The following is a 27,597-nucleotide window of genomic DNA, read 5'->3' as shown; positions in this document are numbered from 1 at the left end:
AAAGCGGACCCACTTCAGTCCCAGGACTCAGGCACTTCACATCTAGGGCAGTCCACCCTTCAGTAATCATAGAAAGCGGACCCACTTCAGTCCAAGGACTCAGGCACTTCCCATCTAGGGCAGTCCACCCTTCAGTAATCATAGAAAGCGGACCCACTTCAGTCCCAGGACTGAGGCACTTCACATCTAGGGCAGTCCACCCTTCAGTAATCATAGAAAGCGGACCCACTTCAGGCCAAGGAGCCACACTTCAGTCCCAGGACTGAGGCACTTCACATCTAGGGCAGTCCACCCTTCAGTAATCATAGAAAGCGGACCCACTTCAGGCCAAGGAGCCACACTTCAGTCCCAGGACTGAGGCACTTCACATCTAGGGCAGTCCACCCTTCAGTAATCATAGAAAGCGGACCCACTTCAGTCCCAGGACGGAGGCTCTTCACAACTAGGGCAGTCCACCCTTCAGTAATCATAGAAAGCGGACCCACTTCAGGCCAAGGAGCCACACTTCAGTCCCAGGACTCAGGCACTGCACATCTAGGGCAGTTCACCCTTCAGTAATCATAGAAAGCGGACCCACTTCAGTCCCAGGACTCAGGCACTGCACATCTAGGGCAGTCCACCCTTCAGTAATCATAGAAAGCGGACCCACTTCAGTCCCAGGACTCAGGCACTTCCCATCTAGGGCAGTCCACCCTTCAGTAATCATAGAAAGCGGACCCACTTCATTCCCAGGACTGAGGCACTGCACATCTAGGGCAGTCCACCCTTCAGTAATCATAGAAAGCGGACCCACTTCAGTCCAAGGAGCCAAACTTCAGTCCCAGGACTCAGGCACTTCACATCTAGGGCAGTCCACCCTTCAGTAATCATAGAAAGCGGACCCACTTCAGTCCCAGGACTCAGGCACTTCCCATCTAGGGCAGTCCACCCTTCAGTAATCATAGAAAGCGGATCCACTTCAGTCCAAGGACTCGGTCACGTCGCATCTAGGGCAGTCCACCCTTCAGTAATCATAAAAAACGGACCCACTTCAGTCCAGTCCTTCCTGGTTGCCAGGTGTGGTGTGGAACGTGCCGCACCCGCTGTGTCCGTAGCCCCGCCAGCACTATACAGGTACAGTGCAGGTGAGGAGGCCCGAAGCGCCACAGGCAAGGTGTTGGGTTGACTGCATAGGTGAGTTGCGTATGGGTTTTTAAAACCATCAGTGGCTCCATGGGTTGGTAAACCCTTCGTCAGTGGCTCCATGGGTTGGTAAACCCTTCGTCAGTGGCTCCATGGGTTGGTAAACCCTTCATCAGTGGCTCCATGGGTTGGTAAACCCTTCATCAGTGGCTCCATGGGTTGGTAAACCCTTCATCAGTGGCTCCATGGGTTGGTAAACCCTTCATCAGTGGCGTGTGGGTTGGTAAACCCTTCATCAGTGGCTCCATGGGTTGGTAAACCCTTCGTCAGTGGCTCCATGGGTTGGTAAACCCTTTATCAGTGGCGTGTGGGTTGGTAAACCCTTCATCAGTGGCGTGTGGGTTGGTAAACCCTTCATCAGTGACGCGTGGGTTGGTAAACCCTTCATCAGTGGCGCGTGGGTTGGTAAACCCTTCATCAGTGGTGTGTAGGTTGGTAAACCCTTCATCGGTAGCGTGTGGGTTGGTAAACCCTTCATCAGTGGTGTGTAGGTTGGTAAACCCTTCATCGGTAGCGTATGGGTTGGTAAACCCTTCATCAGTGGTGCGTAGGTTGGTAAACCCTTCATCGGTAGCGTGTGGGTTGGTAAACCCTTCATCAGTGGTGTGTAGGTTGGTAAACCCTTCATCGGTAGCGTGTGGGTTGGTAAACTCTTCATCAGTGGTGTGTAGGTTGGTAAACCCTTCATCGGTAGCGTGTGGGTTGGTAAACCCTTCATCAGTGGTGTGTAGGTTGGTAAACCCTTCATCGGTAGCGTGTGGGTTGGTAAACTTCATCAGTGGTGTGTAGGTTGGTAAACCCTTCATCGGTAGCGTATGGGTTGGTAAACCCTTCATCAGTGGTGCGTAGGTTGGTAAACCCTTCATCGGTAGCGTGTGGGTTGGTAAACCCTTCATCAGTGGTGTGTAGGTTGGTAAACCCTTCATCGGTAGCGTGTGGGTTGGTAAACTCTTCATCAGTGGTGTGTAGGTTGGTAAACCCTTCATCGGTAGCGTGTGGGTTGGTAAACCCTTCATCAGTGGTGTGTAGGTTGGTAAACCCTTCATCGGTAGCGTGTGGGTTGGTAAACCCTTCATCAGTGGTGTGTAGGTTGGTAAACCCTTCATCGGTAGCGTGAGTTGGTAAACCAATAAAAATTCACAGACAGCGGTACATGGTCAGTACAATGACCCAGTATCGTCAGTGTTGGTATGTACGGCAACTCATTCTAAATGTTGTTACGTTTAATTCATTCTTTACCAGTATTTCAAAATTCGTAAGTATTAAAATTCAAATGTAGGTATAAACATCCATTGCATCGGAAAGGCTAAGTGGAAAATAGAGCCAAGTGGAAAAAATGACCAAATGGAAGAAAATAGGCCTCGTGGAAACAAAGGCCAAGTGGAAAAAAAAAAAAAAAAAAAAAAAAAAGGCCAAGTGGAAAAAAAAAGGTCAAGTAGGGAAAAACGACCAAGTGGGAGAAATGTCCCCTACTGAGGAAAAAATATCAACTGGGGAAAAAAGTCGCCAACTGGGGGGAAAAATCGCCCATTTGGAAAAAAAAGTCGCCAATTGGGGAAAAGTCACCAACTGGGGGGAAAAAGTCGCCATTTGGGAAATTAAAGTCGCCAACTGGGGGGAAAAAAGTCGCCAACTGGGAAAAAACAAAAAACAAAAAAAAGTCGCCAATTAGGGGAAAAAAGTCGTCAATTGAGAAAATGTGTGGAAAACATTCTTAATGGAAAAAACGCACAGTGCGAAAAAAACGCAGTGAGAAAAAACGTATACTGGGAAAAAACCTACTCTGGGAAAAAACGTAGAGAAAAACGTATATAGTGGGAAAAAGGTACTGGGGAAAAAAGTAAGAAAGTGGGAACAAAGTAAAGTGGGAAAAAAGTAATGGGGGAAACAGTGAGTGGGAAAAAACTAATGTGGAAAAAAGTAAGAAAGTGGGAAAAAAGTAATGGGGGAAAATAGTGGGAAAAATGTAAGTTGGAAAAAAGTAATGTGAGAAAAAAGAGCGAAAAGTAATGTGGAAAAAATTTTGGGGAAAAAAGTATTGGGGGTTAAAAGGAAAAGTGGAAAAAGGTAAAAAAAAAAATAATAAGTTGGAAAATGTGGGAAAAAAAAGTAATGTGGGAAAAAAGTACTGTGGGAAACAAGTACTGTGGGAAATAGTAAGTGGAAAATAGTAGTGGGAAAAAGTAAAAAAGTAAGGTGGGAAAGAAATTGTGGGAAAAAAATAAAAAAGTAATGTGGGAAAAAAGTAATATGGGAAAATAGTTAAAAAAGTAATATGGGAAAATAGTTAAAAAAGTAATATGGGAAAATAGTTAAAAAAGTAATATGGGGCAAAAGTAAAACGTAATGTGGGAAAAAAGTAAGGTGGGAAAAGTATTGTGGGAAAAAAGTAAGGTGGGAAGAAAGTAGTGGGAAAAAAGGAATATGGGAAGAAACCTACACTGGGAAAAAAACGTACACTGGAAAAAAACGCACACTAGGAAAAACGTACTGGGAAAAAACGCACGCTGGGAAAAACGTACACTGGGAAAAAACGTACTGAAAAAAACCTACTGGAGAAAAAAAAAAAAAAAACGCACGCTTGGGAAAAACGTACACTGGGAAATAACGTACCCTCGTTGGGAAAAACGTACACTGGGAAATAACGTACCCTCGTTGGGAAAAACGTACACTGGGAAATAACGTACCTTCGAAAACGTACACCGGGAAAAGTATCGTAAAGTTCAAAAAGTTTCGTAGTTCAAAAAATATCGCAAAGTTCAAAAAATATCGTAAAGTTCAAAAAATATCGTAAAGTTCAAAAAATATCGTAAAGTAAAAATATTTCGTAGTGGAAATATTTCGTAAAGTAAAAAAAATTTGTAGTGAAAGAAAATCATTAAGTGCAAAAAAATAAGTAACCTGGAGAAAATTGTTAAGTACGAATATCGAAAAATATTTATAAAAAGTTCTTTAAAAAAAATTCTATCCATTGCTAGATGCCTTAATCCCGAGGGATGGCCACAAACAAATCACCTCCATGTCGCCCTGTCCCCTGCCGTTTCATTGCCCTGCTCCCTGCTCCCCCCCCCCCTCATATACCCTCATATACCTCTCCATCCCTCCATCTCATCCTTGGCCTCCACCTCACTCACATACACTCTCCTCGTCAGTCTCATACCTCTCCACTACATCCCTCCATCTCATTCATGGCCTCCCCCTCCACCTCACTCACATACAGTACACTCGTGAGGCTCATATACTTCACTCCATCCCTCCATCTCATCCTTGGCCTTCCCCTCCCTCTCCCCCACCACCTCACTAGTTAGTCTTTCCATCCTCTCCATATGGCTAGACCACCTCTGTGTTAAGTATACTGTAAGTAATTTTTAAGTAGAATAAAAAATAAAGTGAACAAATATGAATTGGAAGAAATAGGCCAAACCTAAATTTATTATTATTATTATTATTATTATTTTTATTATTATTATTTTTATTATTATTTTATTATTATTTAAGTATTATAATTAATATGCTTTTATTTATTATTATTATGTATAATGGTATGTATTATTATTATTATTATTATATTATGTATTATTATCGGATTAAGCCGGTGCAGGTTTATATCCAAGGGGTGCTTGGGGTTTATTGCTCACGTAATGCCACTCAGGAATGGGTGAGGCTGGTCACTATATTTTGACTTTGTACAGAAAATGGATTCCTATCAATTTACACCAGAGAGGCCTTAGGTTATTTACACGAGATCCTTATTTACACGAGGCTGTCACTATTCGCACCAATGTCTTATTTACACACTAGTCATTTACCAAGGCTGTCAGTTATTTACACCCTTGGCTGTCATTTACACACTAATCACTTACGAAGGCTGTTATTTACACGAGACCCAGTTATTTAAACCCGTGGCTGTCATTTACACACTAGTCATTTACGAAAGCTATTATTTACGAAGGCTGCCAGTTGTTTACACCCGTGGCCGTCTTATATCCACAATTTACACAATTTACCAAGACTTATTTAAGAGGCTGTCACTTATTTTCCTGTCATATCAACGAAGTATATGGACCAAAATTTAGCACTTCTTCGTGACTAGCATTAACCACATACTCGGATATACTATGGTATTTACACAGCACTTCTTCGTGACTAGCATTAAGGACATTATACCGGGGTTTAAAAATAACAAGAAATATTGAGAAATAAATTAATAACAACAATAAATAACAAGATTAAAGTAATGAGATAGTAATAACGAGAAATAACAATATAATAAATAGCAGAAAATAACAATGAATATCAAAATAATAAATAGCATAAAATAATGAGAAATAACATAAAATAACCATAAATACCAGGCAATAACGTTCACCCTTACGGTTCCAATCCACCGGGAGAGTCAGAGGGTAGAGGTCCGTCCACCAGCCCTGCTAGCTGCACACTGGCCGGCGGCCCTGTATATATAAATCAGATTACCTCGGTTCGCCTTGAGACAGGGGGAAGGGGGTGGTTGTTACAGGTGGGGGGTGTAAGACCTGCCAGTTAGTGGTTTATTATTTATTACCCATTATTCGTTCATTTTATCATCGTTTTTGTTATTCTTTTCAAAATCACATTAAATTCGAATAATAGTACCATCATTTGAATTAATTATTCATATAACCCTGTATTTGATGATTTCCAGTGGATTTTACATTGGAATGTGAGGAATGCAGGCCTTAACACTTTCTCCTAAGCGATTTATTTTTGCTTATTAGATATTATTATTATTATTATTATTAGGTTTATTACTGTGTCGTTAAAATTATAATTCACATATACTTCTGTTTAATAATTTTCAGTGCTTGTTTCATTGGAATGTGAGGAATTAGAGCACAAACACCTTTTCCTAAGTGATTTATTTTTGCCTATTAGATATTATTATTAAATTATATTAGTTTGTCATTTTACAATAGTTAGTTTCATATAACTTTGTAAATGATGATTTCCAGTGGCTTGTTGCATTGGAATGTGAGGAATGCAGGCCCTAACAACTTACCCTAAGCGATTTATTTTTGGTTATTACACCGTATTATCACCGAATTATTTTACCATACAATCTTAAAGCATATAAATATCCATATAATTCAGTGGTTTGTTTTGTTTATTTATTTTTTTCATTGGAATTTGAGGAATGCAGACCTAATGGCGTTTCATAAGTGATTTATTTTACTTATTACACCTTAATGTTAGTCACTGTTACATAAATCCATCCAATATTACTATACTGTATTACTATTACTGTACTATGCTATTACTGTGCTATTTTTATTATTACTGTACTATATTGCTGGTACTGTATTATCACTATGACTACTATTATTACTATGACTACTGTTTCTACCGGTATTACTGTTATAAGTGTACTATTATTATTACTGTACTATTACTATTATTATTATTACTGTACTACGATATTACTATTATTACTATTACCATTATTAGTATTATTGTACTGTTACCATTACTGTACTATTACTATTATTAATATTACTGTACTATTTTATTACATACTAGAGTTCCCCCAATCATGTGAGAGAACGAGAGAGGGTATTTTTGGGGGTAACTATAGTGATTTTGTTCTCAGTTTTCTTTCTGTTCTCCTTCTCCTGTCTGTTCTCTCTATTCACCTCTGTTCTCTCCTTAGTTCTTCTCTGTTCTCATCTCAGTTCCTCTCTGTTCTCATCTCAGTTCTCCTCTCGGTTCTCATCTCAGTTTTCCTCTGTTCTCATCTCAGTTCTCTTTCTGTTCTCTTTGTCCTCACCTCAGTTCTCCTTACTGTTCTTTCCTCAGTTCTCTGTTCTCCTCTTTCTGTACTGTAATATAACTATTACTGCACTGTTACTATTCTTATTATTACTGTACTACGATATTATTATTATTATTATTATTATTATTATTGGATTGACTGAAACTAAATGGAAAGGTGAAAGGGTGAGGGAATGGGAATATGGTTTAGGTATATGTGCGGGAGTTAATGAGAATGAGAGGGCAAGAGAGGGATTATGTCTGGTGATAAGCAAGAAGTGGAAGGAGAATATAAGAGAGTATGGAACTATGGGTGCAAGGATTGTATGGGTGGGGATGAAAGTAGGTATACAAGCTTGGGCGATTGTATATGTGTATGCTCCGACAGAGGACCAAGTGGCAAGAATGAAAGATGAGTTTTGGGCGAGAGTAGAAGCATGTATGGACAGATTTGAGAGAAGCGAGAGTGTTTTTGATTGGAGACATGAATGTCAAAGTTGGGAATGGACGAGTGGATGGAGTGATTGGTCAGTGGGGTGTGCCAGCTGAAGTAGATGGGAATGGTAGTGCTTTGGTGGACATCTGTGCTGGTAAGGGGTTGGCAATAGCCAACACCTACTTTCACCATAAGATGATCCACCGGTATACATGGAGAGTAATGTGGAGGATGGATGGTGAGCTTGTTGAACGAAAGGCAATGATAGACTGTGTATGTGGATGAGCGAATGAGAAGACAAGTGTTGGATGCAAGAGTGTGGAGAGGGTGGGGGAATGGAGTCTCGGACCGTCACTTAGTGATGGCCAAGGTAAAGCTGCAAAGAAAATGGTTGAGGAGACGAAGGGGAAGACAGGAGGAAACAGCTCCTCTGACAAGAGTGGAGAAATTGCAAGAGTGAGAAAATGGCAGAGTATAAGAGCATAGTGGAAGATAGATTGGGAAGGTATGAGCTAGAGCAGATGGAAGGGGTGGAAGATGTATGTAAGATATTCACAGAAGAGATAGGCGCTGCGTGTGAGGTGGTTTGTGGAGTGAGGAGGAGATGCAAGGGTGTGCAAGGGACAGCATGATGGAATGATGAGATGAAACTAGCTGTGGAACAAAAGAAGAAGGCATATAGTGAATGGTTAGCAAGCAGAGGTAGGGGAGAAGATGAGAGAGAAGAGAGAGGTATATGTAAGCAGGAGAAGGGAGGTGAAGAGACTGGTGAAGGAGAGTAAGAAGAAAGTGGATGAAGAGTTTGGGAGGAATCTGAGTGTGAAATGGAGGGAGAGTAAGAAATTGTTTTGGAAGGAGGTAAAGAAAGTAAGGCAGTGTGAAAGGGGAAATAGTAGGGGAGTGAAAGATAGGAATAATAGATTGTTGGTGAAGAAGAGAGAGAAACTGAGGAGATGGAAGGAGCATTTTGAGGATTTGTTGAACGTGGAAAGTGAGAGCAGTGCGAGTATAAGTGGTTGGGGAATGGCTGGGAGAAGAAGAGATGAGAGGAGGGAGGAAGAGATCAGTAGGGCGGAAGTAGTGGAAGCAATGAAGAAGATCAAGTTGGGAAAGGCCCCAGGAATTGACGAAGTGTGTGGTTAAATGCTGAAGTATGGGGGTGAGATTGTTGTGGAGTGGATATGGAAGTTGTGTAGATTGGCTTGGGAAGAGGGAAGGGTTCCAGAGGACTGGAAATCAGGTATAATTTTTCCTTTATACAAAGGATAAGGGGAGAGAGAAGTATGTGGTAACCATAGGGGTATTTGCCTTCTTAGTGTGACTGGTAAAATATATGGTAGAATACTCATTGATAGGGTTAGGCATATGACAGAGGAGCTAGTTGGAGAAGAACAAGGGGGATTTAGGAAGGGAAAAGGGTGTGTAGATCGGATATTTGTCCTAAGATGTTTAGTGGAGAAGTATCTAGAGAAGGGAAAGAAAGTGTATGCTGCCTTCATGGACTTGGAGAAAGCTTATGACAGAATAGATAGACAAGGTATGTGGAAGGTATTAAGAATATATGGAGTGGAGGGGAAATTGTTGAGTGCTGTGAAGAGTATGTACGAAAGAGCTAGGGTTACAGTGCGAGTGGATGGTGAGCTGAGTGAGTTCTTTGATCTCAATGTAGGACTGAAACAGGGTTGTGTGATGTCTCCATGGCTGTTTAAATGGATGGGGTCGTAAAGGAGGTGCAAGGTAGGGCAGTGGATGTTGGGGGTGGCTCTAATGAATGAGGGTGAGATTTGGAAGATTCCGGTGTTGCTGTTTGCTGATGATACACTATTGTTGAGTGAAGATGAATGGGAGTTGCAAGGTTTGGTGAATGAATTTGGGACAGTGTGTAAGGAGGAGGAAGCTGAAAGTTAATGTAAAAAGTAAAGTTATGGTATTTGAGAGGAATGAGGTCACAGAATGTACAGTGAGGTTGGATGATGAGGATATGGAGAATGTGAGTGCATTCAAGTACTTGGGTAATGTGATGAGTAAGGATGGAACTTTGGGGGATGAAGTGCATGAAAGGGTTGTTGGTTCACTGAAAGCAGTGATGAGAAATAGGGAGGTGAGTATGGAAGTTAAGAAGTCACTGCATGAGAGTATTGTGATCCCTACCCTGACGTATGGAAGCGAGGCGTGGACCTTGCAAGAGGGGAACAAGTCAAGAGTGAGAGCAGTGGAAATGAGTTACTTGAGAGGAGCATGTGGAGTGACATGGAGGGACAGGTTGACGAATGAAGAAGTGAAGGAACGCTGTGGGGTGGATGTGGATGTGGTTGAGAAGATTAGGAGAAATACACTGAGGTGGTTTGGGCATGTGGAGAGAATGGAGAATGAACGACTGACTAAGAGGGTGTATGTAGGTGAGGTGGAGGAAGGGAGAGGGAGGGGTGGACCGAGGATGAGGTGGAGGGGTGGACCGAGGATGAGGTGGAGGGATGGAGTTGAGAGGTATATGAGGGGGGGGGGAGTGAGTTGGGGGAAGGGTAGTCAAATGGTGGGTGACAGAGCGACTTATAGGCTTTTTGTCCGCGGCCACCCTTTGCGGGATTAGGGCGTCGGACTATAAATAGGTAGATTATTATTATTATTATTATTATTATTATTATTATTATTATTATTATTACTACTACTACTGAACTGTTACTATTAATACTGTACGATTAATACTATTACTGTCACTGTACTATCACTATTATTTTTATTATTACTGTACTATTACTGTTATTACTATTACTGTACTATTTTATTACTTACTAGAGTTCCCCCAATCATGAGGGAGAGAAAGAGAGAGAGAGGGTAATATTAAGAGTAACTATAGTGATTTTGCCCTCAGTTCTCTGTTCTCTCCCCAGTTCTCCTTTCTGTTCTCTCTTCTCCTCTGTTCACTTCTCAGTTCTCTCTCTTCTCTCCTCAGTTCTTCTCTGTTCTCAGTTCTCCTCTCTGTTCTCTATTCTTTCTGTTCCCTTCTCAGTTCTCCTCTCCGTTCTCTTTGTTCTTTTCTCTGTTCTCTCCCCAGTTCTCCTCTCTGTTCTCTCCCCAGTTCTCCTCTCTGTTCTCTCCTCAGTTCTTCTGTCTTCTCTCCCCAGTTCTCTCTCTTCTCTCCCCAGTTCTATTTGTTCTCTCCCCAATTCACCTCTCTGTTCTCTCCCCAGTTCTTCTCTGTTCTCTCCCCCAGTTCTTCTCTGTTCCCTTCTCAGTTCTCTCTTTGTTCTCTCCTTAGTTCTCCTCTGTTCTCTCCCCAGTTCTCCTCTCTGTTCTCTCCCCAGTTCTTTTCTGACTTTCTGTTCTCGCCTCAGTTCTCTTTTCCATTTTCTGTTCTCCTCCCTGTTCTCTCTCTATCTTCTCCTCTTTTCTGTTCTCTGTTCTCTCGTCCCCTCCTCTCTTCTTTTCTCTCTCATCTGTTCTGATCTCTGTTCTCACCTCTCATCTCCGTTCTCTATTCTCTTCGCTCTCATCTGTTCTACTCTGCTCTCTATTCTTTTTCTCATCTGTTCTTATCTCTGATCTCTGTTCTCTTTGTTCTTCTTTCTCATCTGTTCTCATCTCTCTCATCTGTTCTCATCTCTCTCATCTGTTCTCATCTCTCATCTCTGTTCTCTTCTCTCTCATCTGTTCTCTTCTCTCTCATCTGTTCTCATCTCTCATCTCTGTTCTCATCTCTCATCTCTGTTCTCATCTCTCTCATCTGTTCTCTTCTCTCTCATCTGTTCTCATCTCTCTCATCTGTTCTCATCTCTCTCATCTGTTCTCTTCTCTCTCATCTGTCCTCATCTCTCTCATCTGTCCTCATCTCTCTCATCTGTTCTCATCTCTCTCATCTGTTCTCTTCTCTCTCATCTGTTCTCTTCTCTCTCATCTGTTCTCTTCTCTCTCATCTGTTCTCTTCTCTCTCATCTGTTCTCATCTCTCTCATCTGTCCTCATCTCTCATCTCTCTCATCTGTCCTCATCTCTCATCTGTTCTCTTCTCTCTCATCTGTTCTCATCTCCCTCATCTGTTCACTTCTCTCTCATCTGTCTTCTATTCTCTTCTCTCTCATCTGTTCTTCTCCTGTTTATTTTCTCTGTTCTGTCTGTTCTCCTCTCTGTTCTTTCCTGTTCTCGCCACATGCTAATTCTTTTAATAAGGAAAATTAAAATCAGGATTATTATTAGTATTATCATTATTATTACTATAGATAGGTAGTTATTGTTACTGTTGTTATTCCATTATTATTATTATTATTATTCTTGTACTCGTCAGTATTATTAATGCTCTACTTTCCCTTTGTAAATAAAATGTGTTACTAAGCTAATAGGGTTAAGGTTAATAAGGTTAAATATATATTAAATAGTAACTCATTGCTTTAAAGATAAGTGAATTGTTATTAAGAAGGGTTAGGGTACACAGGATATGGTATACAGGACGTTGCACACAGGATAGGGTACACACATGGTACACACAGGATAGGGTACACACACGATGGGGTACACAGGATATGGTACACACAGGACAGGGTACACACTGGACAGGATACACACACAGGGTAGGGTACACAGAACAGGGTACACACAGGACGGGGTACACACAGGATAGGGTACACAGGACAGGGTACACACAGGATAGGGTACACACCAGGTGGGGTACATATAGGACAGTACACACAGGATAGGGTACACAGGACAGGGTACACACAGGATATGGTACACACTGGACAGGATACACACACAGGATAGGGTACACACAGGATAGGGTACAGACAGGACAGGGTACACACTGGACAGGGTACACACAGGATAGGGTACACACAAGACAGGGTACACACCAGGTGGGGTACATATAGGAGAGTACACACAGGACAGGGTACACACAGGACAGGGTACACACAGGACAGGGTACACACAGGACAGGGTACACAAAGGATAGTGTACACAGGACAGGGTACACACAAGATGGGGTACACACAGGATGCTACATAGGACAGGGTTTACCTACAGGAGGGTGCAGACACAGGACGGTGTACCCACAGGAGGGTACACACACAGGACGGTGTACACACAGGAGGGTACACACAGGACAGGGTGTACACACACAGGACAGGGTACACACACAGGACAGGGTGTACACACATAGGACAGTGTACACACATAGGACAGTGTACACACATAGGACAGGGTGTACACACATAGGACAGGGTGTACACACAGGACAGGGTGTACACATAGGACAGGGTGTACACACAGGACAGAGTACACACACAGGACGGTGTACACACAGGATATAGTACACACAGGACAGGGTACACACACAGGTCAGGGTACACACATAGGACAGGGTACGCACAGGACAGGGTACGCACACAAAGTACACACAGGACAGGGTGTACACACACAGGACAGGGTACACACAGGATATAGTACACACAGGATGGTACACACACAGGATATAGTACACACATGATAGGGTACACACACAGAACAGGGTACACACACAGGACAGGGTATACACACAGGATAGGGTACACACACAGGATAGGGTATGCACACAAAGTACACACAGGACAGGGTACACACACAAGATTGGGTACACACAGGATAGGGTACACACACACAGGATAGGGTACACACAGGATAGGGTATACACACAAGATGGGGTACACACAGGTCAGGGCACTCACAGGACGGTACACACACACACAAACAGGTACACAAGACAAGGGACACACAACAGGGTACACACGCAGGACATTGTACACAGGACATGACAGGGTATACATAGGGTGATATACAGGTCAGGGCAGGTTACAGTATTGGCTGGATGGAGAGTTTACTTGATGGAGTTGGTACTGGGGTACTCCTTTGGTAGGCTTGGTTGTAGTGTTTTGCTGGTGCCACCTCCCCCAGGCCTGAGTGGGGATCTGCTAGTGCCACCCCAGGGGAGCAAGGGGGGGGGGTCTCCTGGTGCCCTCCCATGGGGGGTTTAGGGAGGGGATCCCGATGCCCTTCCCCCAATGAGGCTTGGGGTGGGGGGGGAGTCGTACCCCCCCTCCGGACTAGTGAGCTTTGGTTGTGGTTGACTTATCCTGTTTATATATATATATATATATATATATATATGATTTATCCTGTTTATATATATATTTGATTTATCCTGTTTATATATATATATATATATATATGATTTATCCTGTTTATATATATATATATATATATATATATATATATATATATATATATATTTGATTTATCCTGTTTATATATATATATATATATATATATATATATATATATATATATATATATTTGATTTATCCTGTTTATATATATATATATATATATGATATATATATATATATATATATATATTTGATTTATCCTGTTTATATATATATATAATTTGATTTATCCTGTTTGTATATATATATATATATTTGATTTATCCTGTTTATATATATATATATATAATCACACATACTTCCATTTTCCTCATTTGTCTTGTCACTTTAGTTAATTTAGAAAGGGAAAATTATAAAGCCAAAATATTTTTTTATTTATTTTTTTCCAATTTCAGCCTACACTAAGCTCAGTGCCAACACCACCTCCACAACAAGTTATTGTGTTAGTTGGGTTAGTAGTATTAATAGTGCTGGGAGGTGGTGAGGGTCTTTCAGGTGACTGGAGTACTTCGTAACTTCTTCCTTGGCAAAGTATTCTGTACATCACATGGCATCGTAGTCTCTTGTGTACCACCATTAACGTCTCAGGTTTTTATTGTATAGGAGGCCATTTGGATGTCAAATAAATCACCAAGGAACGAGGGGCTACGCAAGTCTCCAATGCCACCAACAACGGTCCTATATTTCCTAAGCTAATTGTTTCTGGCCTAAACTTTAGCTATGTCAGACACTAAAGCTTAGGCCATTATGTGGCACTAACTTCTTCCTCTGTGTGTATTCAGCATTTTACATCACCATCCTCTTGTATGTGCTATATATAGGGTGTCCAAGATGCCAAGGACACAACTTCAATGATTGATAGGGAAAATGTAAGTAAACACTGCTCTATTAACAGTCTCCAAATCTCAACCATTGTGAATACAATTACTGATAACCTGGGTGAATTATGAAGACCATTGACCCAGAGGCACCAGTGATTGTAGGTGTTATGGTTTGGACACAAGTTGATACAGCCGTCTTTACCAATTCCCTCATCTATCATTCGAGAGTTTTGCCCTCCTATCCAGGTCCATCCTGTATAGTTCAACAAGAGGATGTAAAGTTGTAATATGCTAATACATCTCCATGGAAGCGGTTATGGATGCGTCTGATGCCACATTGTATGTGGTCCTTTAACACTGCTGGGACCATTAAGTTCCTGCTTTTGTTCCAATTGACTGGTTGACGGTAGATACTATAAAGTTGTAAAGGTGCGAGTATCTACACCAACCCTTACTTTATCTATTACATTAATAACAGCCACTTTGGGTTCATGTACTTTGAAGTAGGTTTTGTAATAACTATTTCTCTAACTCATGTTGAATTGGTATGGAAATGGGAAAGAACAAGGTACTGGTGGTAGACAACTTGGTGAATTAATCCAAGGGAATCACTATCCCTCCAGTGTATGTAGTTATTGGGGAACTATCGAGTGCTTTGTGGGAAAAAAAAAAAAAAAAAAAAAAAATCGATTAATGGCCAAGCAATCAAGCTGGAGGGCTGAGGTTAATGGCCAAGCAATCAAGTTGGAGGGCTGAATTATAAGTGCTAAGTTGTTATATAGTGTAAACACCAAGTTGGAAAAGTAGTAGGTGACTGATGTCTAATTTTAACGTCAACCAGAGTCTATGGAACTATCTGCAGGAACTTCAGTAGTTGCTCCCCTACTTAATTCCAGTCTAGGGTTGGTTTCAACTTTAAAAATGTTAAACAAGTAGCTGATTTAACATTTTTTTTATTATCTTAAACAAGTGACTGATTTAACAGAAAACTCGGGTGACTGATTTAACAGAAAACTCGGGTATTAATTTTATAACTGCTTCAAGAATTATTTATCAATGGCAGGTCATTTAGTGAAGTTCTATATATATATAATGTGACAAAAAAAATATATTCTTAAGTCTCAGTAGGGGAGCAACTATTTTTTCAAAAAACAGTCAGCTCAGTTTGAGCTTTACATCAAGCATCATAGTTCCTTCCCTTCACTACAGATTACTTGTTACCTCTCGATTACATTCGATTTGTCGGAAAATATTTTTCAAACGAATTGTTAGGTATAAACCCTCACACTAAAGTTGGTTAAAAATTTTGCAACTAAAGTACCTAAGGTACCGAGGCAGACTAAAACTTTAGTATATATGATCTTAAATTCTCTTGACTGATTAAAATGAAAATGTTTCTATAGTGAAGGGAGATTTAGGAGGTGCAAAGACTAGAAGGCAGACAAGCAGCATTGGCAGAGTACAGGGGGTCTTTATACTTTAGCAGTATGCCATTCTTCGTTACTATCAAGTTCACCAGTGCTCATCCCCTTGGATTATTACTTTATGGCATACTGACCTCTGCTTAATTGTGAATATGTATGCTCTTCTACTTAAAAGAGCTTCATGTACATATTTTAGCTCTCTCTGCCTTCCATTTCTAAGCACCCTATTGTTTCTGTTGCAGGCACTTGTCCTCTGCAACACTGGGAGGGCAGCCTGGAGCCACATAGCAGCCAGCCGCGCAGGACAACCATCCCCACTGTGGCCACCCATGTTCTGTTCATAAAAAACTTCATTGAAGCAAATGTACTTATGAGTCTTTATGTTTTTATATTTCTTCTATCCTGTAAGATACCTAACTTGCTCAAAATGATTATTATGACCAGTGACCATGAAGACTCTTGCCTCGTGATAAACAGAGGAGGAAGGGGAGCCAAGGTAGGTAATTGGGGAGACAAAGGAGGGGGGGGGGGATGTAGGTAGCAAGGTGGTAGTAAGAAGAGGGAAGGCAGAATGGGAGAAAGGTAGGTTGGAGCGGTGGGGGAGGCAGAAGGTAAGGGGATAGACAAAGCGGGGGAGGGGGGGGGATGTAGGTAGTGAGGTGGTAGTATGAAGAGGGAAGGCAGAATGGGAGAAAAGTAGGTTGGGGGGGGGGGAGTAAGAGAAGGAAGGTAGAAGGAGAGGGTAGGGAGAGTAGGTAAGTGGAGAGAGCAGGTGGGGGGACAGTGATTAGGTAGGGGGAGAGAAAGTAGGTAAAGGAAGAAGTAGGGGAAAAGGGAGAGTATGTAGGGGGGAGTGAGTAGGTAGAGGGAAAGTAGGTACGGAGGAGAGCAGGTAGAGTGAGTGGGTAGGGGAAAATTGAGTAGGTAAGGGGAGAAAAAGTAGGTACAGCGAGAGAGTAGGTAGGGGAAGAGAAAGAGTAGGTAGAGGGACAGTAAATAGGGGAAGAGAGTAGGTAGGGGTAGGAGGAAAGAGTAGGTATGGGAAGAGAGAGTAGATAGGGGAAAGAGAGAAGGTAGGGGAAGAGTTGGTACAGGGAGAGCAGATAGGGGAAGAGAGTTGGTACGGGGAGAGTAGGTAGAGTAGATAGGGGAAGAGAGTTGGTACGGGGAGAGTAGGTATAGTAGATAGGGGAAGAGAGTTGGTAGGGGTAGGGGAAGAGAAAGAAGGTAGGGGAAGAGAAAGAAGGTAGGGGAAGCAAGTTGGTACAGGGAGAGAGTAGGTAGGGGTAGGGGGAGAGTAGATAAAGTTGGTAGGGGTAGGGGGGGAGAGTAGGTAGGGGAAGAGAGAGTAGGTTGGGGAAGAGATAGAGTAGACAGGGGAAAAGAGAGAGTAGACAGGGGAAGAGAGAGAGTAGATAGGGGAAAAGAGAGTTGGTAGGGGTAGGGGGAGAGTAAGTAGGGGTAGGAGGAAAGAGTAGGTATGGGAAGAGAGTTGGTACAGGGAGAGTAGATAGGGGAAGAGAGTTGGTACGGGGAGAGTAGATAGGGGAAGAGAGTTGGTAGGGGAAGAGAGAGTATATAGGGGGAGAGTAGGTAGGGGAAAAAGAGAGAGAGAGTAGATAGAGGAAGAGAGTTGGTAGGGGTAGGGGGAGAGAGTAGGTAGGGGAAAAAAGAGAGTAGGTAGGGGAAAAAAAGAGTAGATAGGGGAAGAGACAGATAGAGGAAGAGAGTTGGTAGGGGTAGGGGGAGAGAGTAGATAGGGGAAGAGAGTTGGTAGGGGTAGGGGAAGAGAGGGAGTAGGTAAGGGAAGAGACTAGCTAGGGGAAGAGAGTAGGTACAGGGAAAGTAGGTGGGGGAAGAGAGTAGACAGAGGAAGAGAGAGTAGATAGGGGAAAAGAGAGTTGGTAGGGGGAGAGTAAGTAGGGGTAGGAGGAAAGAGTAGGTATGGGAAGAGAGAGAAGGTATGGGAAGAGAGAGAAGGTAAGGGAAGAGAGAGAAGGTAAGGGAGAGTAGATAGGGGAAGAGAGTTGGTAAGGGAAGAGAGAAGGTAAGGGAGAGTAGATAGGGGAAGAGAGTTGGTATGGGGAGAGTAGATAGGGGAAGAGAGTTGGTAGGGGTGGGGGGAGAGAGTAGGTAGGGGAAAAAGAGAGACAGTAGATAGAGGAAGAGTTGGTAGGGGTAGGGGGAGAGTTGGTAGGGGTAGGGGAAAAAGAGAGAGAGTAGATAGGGGAAGAGACAGATAGAGGAAGAGAGTTGGTAGGGGTAGGGGGAGAGAGTAGGTAGGGGAAGAGACAGTAGGTAGGGAAAGAGACAGTAGGTAGGGAAAGAGACAGTAGGTAGGGGAAGAGAGACAGTAGATAGGGGAAGAGAGAGACAGTAGATAGGGGAAGAGAGAGACAGTAGATAGGGGAAGAGAGAGACAGTAGATAGGGGAAGAGAGAGACAGTAGATAGGGGAAGAGAGAGACAGTAGATAGAGGAAGAGAGTTGGTAGGGGAAGAGAGACAGTAGATAGAGGAAGAGAGAGACAGTAGATAGAGGAAGAGAGTTGGTAGGGGAAGAGAGAGAGAGTAGGTAGGGGGAGAGAGTAGGTAAGGGAAGAGACTAGCTAGGGGAAGAGAATAAGTAGGGGGGGAGAAAGTAGGTACAGGGAGAGTAGGTGGGGGAAGAGAGTAGGTTGGGGGAGACAGCAGGTAGAGGAAGAGAATAGGGGAAGACAGTTGGTAGGGGGAGAGAGAGTAGGTAGGGAGAGAGAAAGAGTAGTTAGGGGGAGAGAGAGTAGGTAGGGAGAGAGAGAGTAGTTAGGGGGAGAGAGAGTAGGTAGAGAAAGAGACTAAGCAGGGAGAGAGGGGGCTGGAGTCAATTATGAAATGAATTGGAATTTATTTTAAAAAATGATTTGGAATTGAGAAATATAAAAAAATTAACTGAACTGAACTGGAATTGATATCAATGAATTGATGACTGAACTGATAAAATATTTTATACTGTATATAATACGGGAATTCATTACTGTACAATAATTAACTTACAGTATACTCAAACAGTATTATAGACAGTTTGCTATCACAAAACAGTAAAAAATATATCAAGTAACCTATTAAATTTACTTTATCATTTAACAAACTATTTCCTGCATAATTTTTGTTTAAAAAAAAAAAAAAAACGAAGTTAAGATTCAAAAGTTCAGCTGTAGTGTGTCAGACTAATAATAAAGATGTTAATTTGAAACCTCATTTTTATTTCAGTTAGATTTCATGGTGCTGAGTAGATTAAAATTGATTCTGAATTGAAAACATTTTAATTGAATGAAATCTAGACCATAATTAATTTTACTGAATTTTGAATGAAATCTAGACCATAATTAACTGAATTGGAATTTTCTTTTACTAACTGAATTGAATTGGAATTAATTTAAGTTTTATTCTGAACTGGAATTGACCTGACAATGAATTGACCCCAGCCCTGAAAGAAAGAGAAAGAGAAAGAGAGAGAGAGAGAGAGAGAGAGAGAGAGAGAAAGTAGGTAGGTAGACAGAGAAGGGGGAAGGAACAAGAGAAGTAGGTACGAACAAAGGTAGGAAGGCGGGCAGGAGGGAAGAAGGAACGTAGGTAGGGAAGGAAGGAGCGAATGTTGAGACATGAAAGAGGGAACGAAGAAAGAACAAAAAGAAATGAAGGAGGGAAGAAAGGACCAGAACGAAAGAAATGAAAGGAGGAGGGAAGTAAGAAATGTAGAAAGGCAGGCAGGCAGGTAGGAAGGATGGAAGGTAGGTAGGTAGATAGGGAGGGAGGTAGGAAGGAAGGTAGATACATAGGCAACACGGGTAAAGCAACAAAATCAATTACAATAGAAAAGCATTAAAAAAAAATACAAAAAATACATCAAAGTACATTTTAAAAACGCATTGCACAACAGGCAAAACAAAATTAAATAGAAATAACTATACAGAATAAGAAAAAGCAAAGCATTCCATATTCAAAATTAAGATATTGCACTTATACATTAAAATAATCTGTAAACTCAAGCTAGATGTGTGGATAATCATGCTAGTCACGAATAAGTGCTACAGGAAGGCTGTAGAGATGTGATATTGTATTTTGTGTAAGAAAAAAAAAAAAATCACACATGGGTAGGAGATGTTATTTATGATAACTTGGCCAAAAATTGCTCTCTCTCCATCTTGAATGCCGAGACGTACCTAGGAACACTAGAATATGATGCTAGTCACAAAGAAGTACTATGGAAAAAAAAAAGTAGCGATAAATTAACCCTCCCGATACTTCAGTGTAGTGGGGCAAAGTAACCTGCTCGTTGCTGCAAGATGAAGGCTGCGTCAAACCTAATCTCACCCGCTCATTAATGTACGATGCAAGCTGTGTCCAACAAAACTGCCCCTTAACTTTTTTGCTTTAGAATTTTCTTGCATCTCAATGTATTGTTCCGCACGTGCACCCATGCAGATAGAGGCATAAATAAAGGCAGGGAAAAAATAATTTAGCAACTTTGGCCATGCGAAACACCACTCCCGCACTGCAGTGCGATTTTGCGGTACAGAAAACCCACCAAAATTGTCCTACAGTAAATGTTTATAAACCAAAATGTAGCTAATGAAATTTCCTAACACTTTCTCAGTAACAATTACCATAAAACAAATTTCTATGAGAAAACACGAAGCAAAGAATAAACATCGTAAATTAGAGCATAATTTATATTCACCAAATAATTTTTATCAACACCATAAGCAAGTACAACTATATGATATTACAAGGAATAAAAAATCACGGCCCACACCCTGCGTACTTGCCCGCAGCCTGTGTCGTCCAGTAACACAAGTACACTAGAATATTGATACTAGTCACAAAGAAGTGCTACGGAAAGGATTGATGGCCCTATCCATATGGTAATCTAAACGCACGGAAAGGAGAGCATTCCCCGGTGAATGGGAGAGGGTTACCGCAACGTAGTACTGAAATCCGCAGGGAGTCTCATAGCACCCCTTTGCATGCCCCTTAACCATATTGCAACAGCCTTTATTAGCCGAGGCAGAAATGTAGTCAAAATCGATATAACCGGCCAAGGCATATTCGTAGGGTTATTACTGACTGCATGAACCACTTCGAAGCTGTCTGACACCTAATCATTCCTATGGTACAGGTTCTCCAAAGTCTGTATGCATTATTTTACACAGTATTCAAGAACAAATACCAATCTTTAATAATAAGAGAGGTAAAAATTGCTAACATTAAGAGATTAGATTGTATGTCCACCTTCGAGACTGTCATGTGTTTTATTTTAATATTTTAAATTTGAAAATTAATCAGTGTTACCAACTGTATATGAGCGAGGGGGGAGTGAGTTGGGGGGAGGGCAGTCAACTAGTGGGTGACAAGAGCGACTTGGAGGAATTTTTGTCCACGGCCACCCTCTCCCGGATTAGGGCATCGGGCTATAGATAGATAGATTGATAGATACCATTTGCCACACCAAACCCACACAAAGGGGTGCACTTTCACACTTTCAAGATTACCGCTTACGTTGAAGGTGTGAACTTCCACTTTGGGCGTGGTATTAGAGCCGGAGTACTGTACAAATATCATTTACTTTCTCCTTATCACCAAAAGGAAGTTGTGTAACTGCTATGAAGGGGGAGAACTAAGCCTGCACTCCACTGGGTTTGTATTTGTATTTATCTGTAATTGTTTATATTCATTTCTATATTTATTTGTATTTGTCTTTACGTTGCAAAGACAGTGCACCCTTTTTTTTGCCACCCCTGGATTGATTGGATATTGGATTTACCAATGAAGGAAGACCCCTGCATTACCCGTAGTCTTGCACATCGCATTATTGGGTAACCATATAGATATAATGAACACTGAAGAACTGGTAAATTTTTAGTCTTACATATCAGATTACTGATCAGGCATTATCGGATATAATGTAGTAGACTATATGCTTAACTGGATGTAATGGAATATTGGCTTAATCAGATATACTGTACTGTACTCTAATAGACTACCTGCTTAACTGGATAAGTAAGACCTCGATATAATAGACTTAACAGACCAGGATTCGCTTTTATCGGACTCGAGGAACTACTGGACTAAATTCCTATATATGAGAATAAGTCCAATAAACCCAGAAGCAGTGTGGACTCCCTGACCACTTCAGCTATGTTCACCACAAGGTAAATATAAAAACAGTATATATCGTTTTACACAGTATTCAAGAACAAATGCTAGTCATTAATAATAAAGAAAATTGCGAACATTAAGATATACTACGTCTATCTTGAAGACTGTCATACGCTTTATTCGAAGATTTTACATTTTAAAACTAATTGGCGTTACGAAGTGTTTGTCGCGCCTACCCACACGAAGGGGGTGAACCCTCACGTTTTCAAGATTACCACTTAAGCTGAAGGTGCGAGCTTCCACTTTGAAAAGGGTGCGGGAAGAGTAACCCCTGCCCTCAGTTTCAAGACTACGAGCGATTGTGTGCCCTCAGGGATGAGGGAATGACTAGGGCAGCTGCTAGAGATTCAGCAGCATGGACAGCCACCATTAGGTGACCAAGGCCAACACATGCAAGCAGGTTGAAGCCTTCAAAAACAAAACGCTTCCTCTATTTCACACACTCATTGCATTCAAGACAGCAATTTTGGGCCAAGTGTAATATTAGTATAGATATCTTTTAATATAATTTTCATCCTTTTGCAACGTATTTCATGTAGCTGTGGCAGAAAGGACAGTCCTATGGCTCCACATCGTTTCCATAGCACTTCGTGACTAACATTATATTCTAGCGTTTATTTTTATAGCTCAGTATTCAAGATGGAGAGATGGCAATTATTGGCATAGTTGAAGTGAAAATACTATCTTTTTATCTTACATCAACTAAGCTCAAAGATACAGAGAGAGAGATAATCACCAGCATTCATCCATTTATTTCCTAAAACAGAATCAACTCTCAATCTATGTGATTTTTGACACAATGAGGTTTTAAGAGGTGAGTCTCCTTGGTTACTAGTCAAAATTTCCCTTTAAGATGACTATACCTTGCCATACATTTCACCTAATAAGGTACTCCTAGGTTACTAGTCAAATTTCCTCTAAGATGCACTAAGCAACTGTTATGAAGTATGAATCTCCTTTGTTACTAGTCAAATTTGTCCTGCATGCTTACACTGGACCATATAATATGCAATTCTGCGGTACAATGGCCCCAAAAAGTGATGACAGTGAATGTAAAATAATATATATAAGATAAAAATTGTGCCTTCATCATGCCATAACAAAGATGTATTATTTCCTGTTAAGAATTATCAAAAATGATTAACAGGATATATATCACGCTAAGTATTATGTAAAAATGAATAACAAGAGGCAGTGAAATATTTCCCAGTTTGAATGAATGTGTAACGTATAGTAAGGTGTAATGTCTAGTAATGTGTCAAATGTGTAATGTATAGTAATGTGTAATGTACAGTAATGTGTAATGTATAGAATGTGTAATCTGTAATATCTAGTAATGTGTAGTAATGTATGAATGTGTATTACTCCATGCACAGTGGCAGTATAACCCCATGTTCCTGGTGTATTTGCTTCCCAGGATTTCAAATACAGATGCTCTGGTTTCAAAAACCAATTAAGGAAAATTCTTGTGAGTGCAATACTATCTATCTATCGCCAGACGCCTTAATCCCGTAAGGGGTAGCCACAAATAAATTGCCTCCATGTCACCCTGACCCCTGCCATTTCACTGCCCTGCTCCCAGCTCACACCCCCCTCTCATATACCTCTCCACTCCATCCCTATTGTCAGATGCTATGGTGGTACAGCAATAATAAGGATGCCACAACAATGAAATTATTCTTAGTAATGATATCCAATCTGTAGAAGCAGCAAGACCATTCTGCCTTTTATTTATTTATTCTGCCTTTTATTTTACTCCTCCTCTTCCCCTCACTTATAACTGCTAAATTATTTTTAGTTGTAAGGACTTATGACAGATTTTGCTCTTTTCTCTTACAGAAGGCAATAAAAGGGACCAAATCATGAGTATGTAAACTCTTGCAATCCAAAAGCACACACTGCTCTAGCTTGTTATGTCATACCTTTGGGGAAAAAAAATATGACTAAATATTCCCTAATATTGCAACTTTTTGCTCTACCTTTTAATGTTGTACCTTTCTTTTTAAATAAACCGCTATGCCCTGCTTAGCTGAAAACTCTGATTTGGAAGTTTTGATATCAATGATTTGTTTATGAACCTTTGCATTTGAGTGAGTTGGGGGAGGGCAGTCAAATGGTGGGTAACAGAGCGACTTGGAGGCGTTTTGTCTGCAGCCACCCTTTGCAGGATTAGGGTGTCGGACTATAAATAAGATGGAGCATTTTATTACTCTTGCTATCAGTTTATGCACTCAGGATACTAGGCAACGACAAGTTGGCATTCTCCAAGGAACTCAAACTCTTGGCAAATTTTGATTTTATATATATTAGTTCACTCCATAGCACTTGTTTATTTAAAGCAGTTTATCTTTTTTTCTGGGTAATATTAAATCATCCAAAGATTTTTTAAATGGAAAACTGGCCAAATGCAGTGCAATAACTGCATGTGTTTGGGTAAAAGTTGTCTCCTTTCGTGCTTGATCAAAACACTTAAAATAGCCCACTGACTTACGCCGCTTTCCCACATTCTCCCTACCTACTCTCTCTCTCCCCCTACCTACGACTTTAAATTATTCCCTAATATTGTAACAAATTATAAATATTAATAACTAATTTTATTTTTTACTCAGGCTTACACTACTAAAAATTATTGCATGTTACCATACGAGATTTGAACTCAAGTTATTCCTGACTGTCCCCAAGTGATAGCTGTGAAATTTTAATTAGTTCCATTTAGGATTTTCTATTCTCGAAACCAACAAACTGCTTCCTACAATTCTGAAATACACTCAAAGCTCCATTTAAGGGGCTAAATGGGGAATCTTGTCCCTTACTTGAAAATGTCCATTGTTTTACCACATATAAAGACGATCGTATTATGAAATGCAATGATTGTTTCACTTATATGATATATTTACGGGTACTGTATAAAGAAACAATGTGTATAACCTAGACATTACATATTTTTGAACGGTGTTGTCCATTTGTAAGGTTGAATATGGAGTCCCTTAAATCCGAAATCCCTTAAATGGAAGTCCCTCAAATCAAGGTTTGAGTGTATATGGGTACTTTGACTATTTTCTGTCACAGGTTTACATAATGGGTTTCACCTTTTAAAGATACAGTATGAGGAGTATATGCATTATCACTGCCCAAAAGTCTGGATACTCTGCCATCACTTCTTAGGCCAACTACAAATGAGTCTCCTTGGTTACTAGTCAAATTTTCCCTACAAGATGACCATAATTGGCTATACACTGAGGAATGAGGTCTGAATAAGTCTCTTATACCACAACAAACACTGAGTAGGCTAATTATGAGATACAAATGAGTCTCCTTGGTTACTAGTCAAATATTCCATACAACCTGACTATACCACACCATACACTGAGCAATTGTGAGACAAATGAGTCTCCTTGGTTACTAGTCAAAATTTCCCTAAAACCTGACTAAACCTGGCCATCAACTGAGCAATTAAGTATATGAACGAGTCTCCTTGGTTACTAGTCAAATTTTCTCTAATCTGGGTATGTTTCTCCCTAACACCTCTTCCTTAGCAGTTTATTCTCGGCTAAGGCTGGTTCCAGTAAAGCTTATGCTGATGTAACTGACAAAACAGGATGGGTTTAAAACACACACATTTAGGAGGAGGAGTTAAGGACCAAAACCAAAAAAAATTATTATTGACCCGATGGCAAGGTGTACAAAAGCATAATAAATCACTTAGGAACATGTGTTGGGGAAATACTTGAATAATAATTTAAATGAGGATGGCAAGGCATATAAAGCAAAATAAACCACTGAGGGAAAGGTATTAGGGAGCTTCCTTATCCAACAATAATTCGCCGAAGGATGGTAAGATGTAAAAAGCAAAATAATTCACTTAGGAACAGGTGTTAGGGACCTTCCTTAATGATACAAAAGAGGTGTGTGTGTGCGCGCGTGTGTGTGCGTGTGCGCGAGAGAGAGAGAGAGAGAGAGAGAGAGAGAGAGAGGGGCCTACATCCTTTCCACAGCACTTCCAAGGCATAAATTTGCACCAACAAAGTGAACAGACTAATGCCACCTTAAGTTGCAATCTATACAAATAAAAATAATACCGGTAATAACAATAATAATAATTCACTCATCTTAAATGTCGGGGCCAACTGCCTAGCCCCGGGCTCCTATGCTCCTCATGGGGCAATGTAGGATTGGATGATGGATGGATGAATAATAATAATGTACAGAAGCATTATTCATGAAAGGTTAGGGACAACAAAAATTTGAAAATCCACCTCATAAAACCACTTTCCAAAATAATGAAAAAAATTAAACTTGGAAAAAATAACCTTAAAAAATAACTGAAATAACCCAAAAAAATAACTACTGTGACTATTCTGTATGTCTGGATAAATTTTAAAGTTAGGAAAATTATAGACCATTATAGTCACTAGAATACTCATTGAAAAGAAACTATCACACCCATGAATGAATACTTTTGACTGCCTATTTTCCGTGTGTAGCCTCAATTTCAAAAAAATATATCGGCACCTTTTCAGTGAGAAATTGATACACGGCCAATGATTTACGGGAATTATTTCACTTTGTATTGCTCGTATTATACTTTACAGATACAAGCATACCCTGGTTTAACGTTGTACTTGGTTAGGTAAAACCCCATCATTAGGCGGGGTATCATACATCAGGGTACTTTTAATGTGTAATGTGGTGTGTTTACCAGCCTTGGGTTTCCCCCCCAGCCAAATCCAAATCCCACTCAAATGAGTCCCAAATCAAGTTTAAAGCTAATCTAAATGGCCTGACAACTGTCAAGGAAGCTAACCTAAATGTAACACCTGTAATTAACTCACTAAACCAACAAATAAAATCTGAAAATCATCAAATATGAGTCTGGAAAAAATCAAGCTTAGTAAACTGTACCCCCAAAATGACAATGTTCACCCCACCTATGGCTAAAACACTAAGTCTAAAAGCAGTAATCAACCTAAACACAATTTTTGTCTAAAATATCATCAAAATTGGTAAGAAAAATCAAAACCCATAACCCATCATTAAACCAGGGTTTGGGCATCGTTAGGTGGAGTACGGTGGTATTTCTATCCCCACTGTTATGCCAGGTTATTGCATCTAGGGGTATCGTTCAAGGTATTACTGTATATAGCTGGATTAGTCGGAGTAACATTGCACTACATGGCAACCCTACCAATTTTGTGAATTAAACTGAACCAGAAAAGAAGCATTTCACATCTTACCCGAGCCCAGAGTGCCAATATTTTTTTTTATTGAGGGTACACTGGGCTTCCATCTGGCAATCCCTTAGTCATTTCATTATACCACTGGACTGAAAAATTAGGTTTCTTACATCACTTTCTCATCCAGAGGCTCAAATTGAGGCTTACCTGATATTCATTTGGTACATTTTTAATATTACTGAAAGTATTTTTTAATTTAACCATCCCTTCCAAAAACTGAAGGAACATACATAGGACTTCTGTCTATATTACACAATATCCTCTTGTACAGTCACCCCAAGAAGTGATGGCAGTTTCAGATCACTTAAAAAAGCATAGTATATCACG

At 40.7% G+C, this 27,597-nt stretch overlaps 1 long non-coding RNA gene across 2 annotated transcripts in view; it reads right to left on the bottom strand.

The window, feature by feature from the left end:
* Nucleotides 1-13,958: 13,958 nt before the first annotated feature.
* Nucleotides 13,959-27,597, bottom strand: part of LOC145399512 (uncharacterized) — a 29,210-nt gene continuing 15,571 nt past the window's right edge. For both annotated transcript variants that reach the window (XR_013897310.1, XR_013897309.1), the window contains exons 9-10: nt 15,407-16,174; nt 13,959-15,376 (exon numbers count right to left, since the gene is read on the bottom strand). This is a non-coding gene — a long non-coding RNA (uncharacterized LOC145399512). The remainder of the gene's footprint in view (nt 15,377-15,406; nt 16,175-27,597) is intronic.

The sequence above is a fragment of the Coenobita brevimanus genome, chromosome 49 (assembly GCF_032717465.1).
Source record: "Coenobita brevimanus isolate Jiangsu-jjx chromosome 49, ASM3271746v2, whole genome shotgun sequence".
Taxonomy (NCBI): Eukaryota; Metazoa; Arthropoda; class Malacostraca; order Decapoda; family Coenobitidae; genus Coenobita; species Coenobita brevimanus.
Note: the sequence above shows the minus strand (reverse complement) of the source record. Positions and strands in the feature narration are given on the sequence as shown.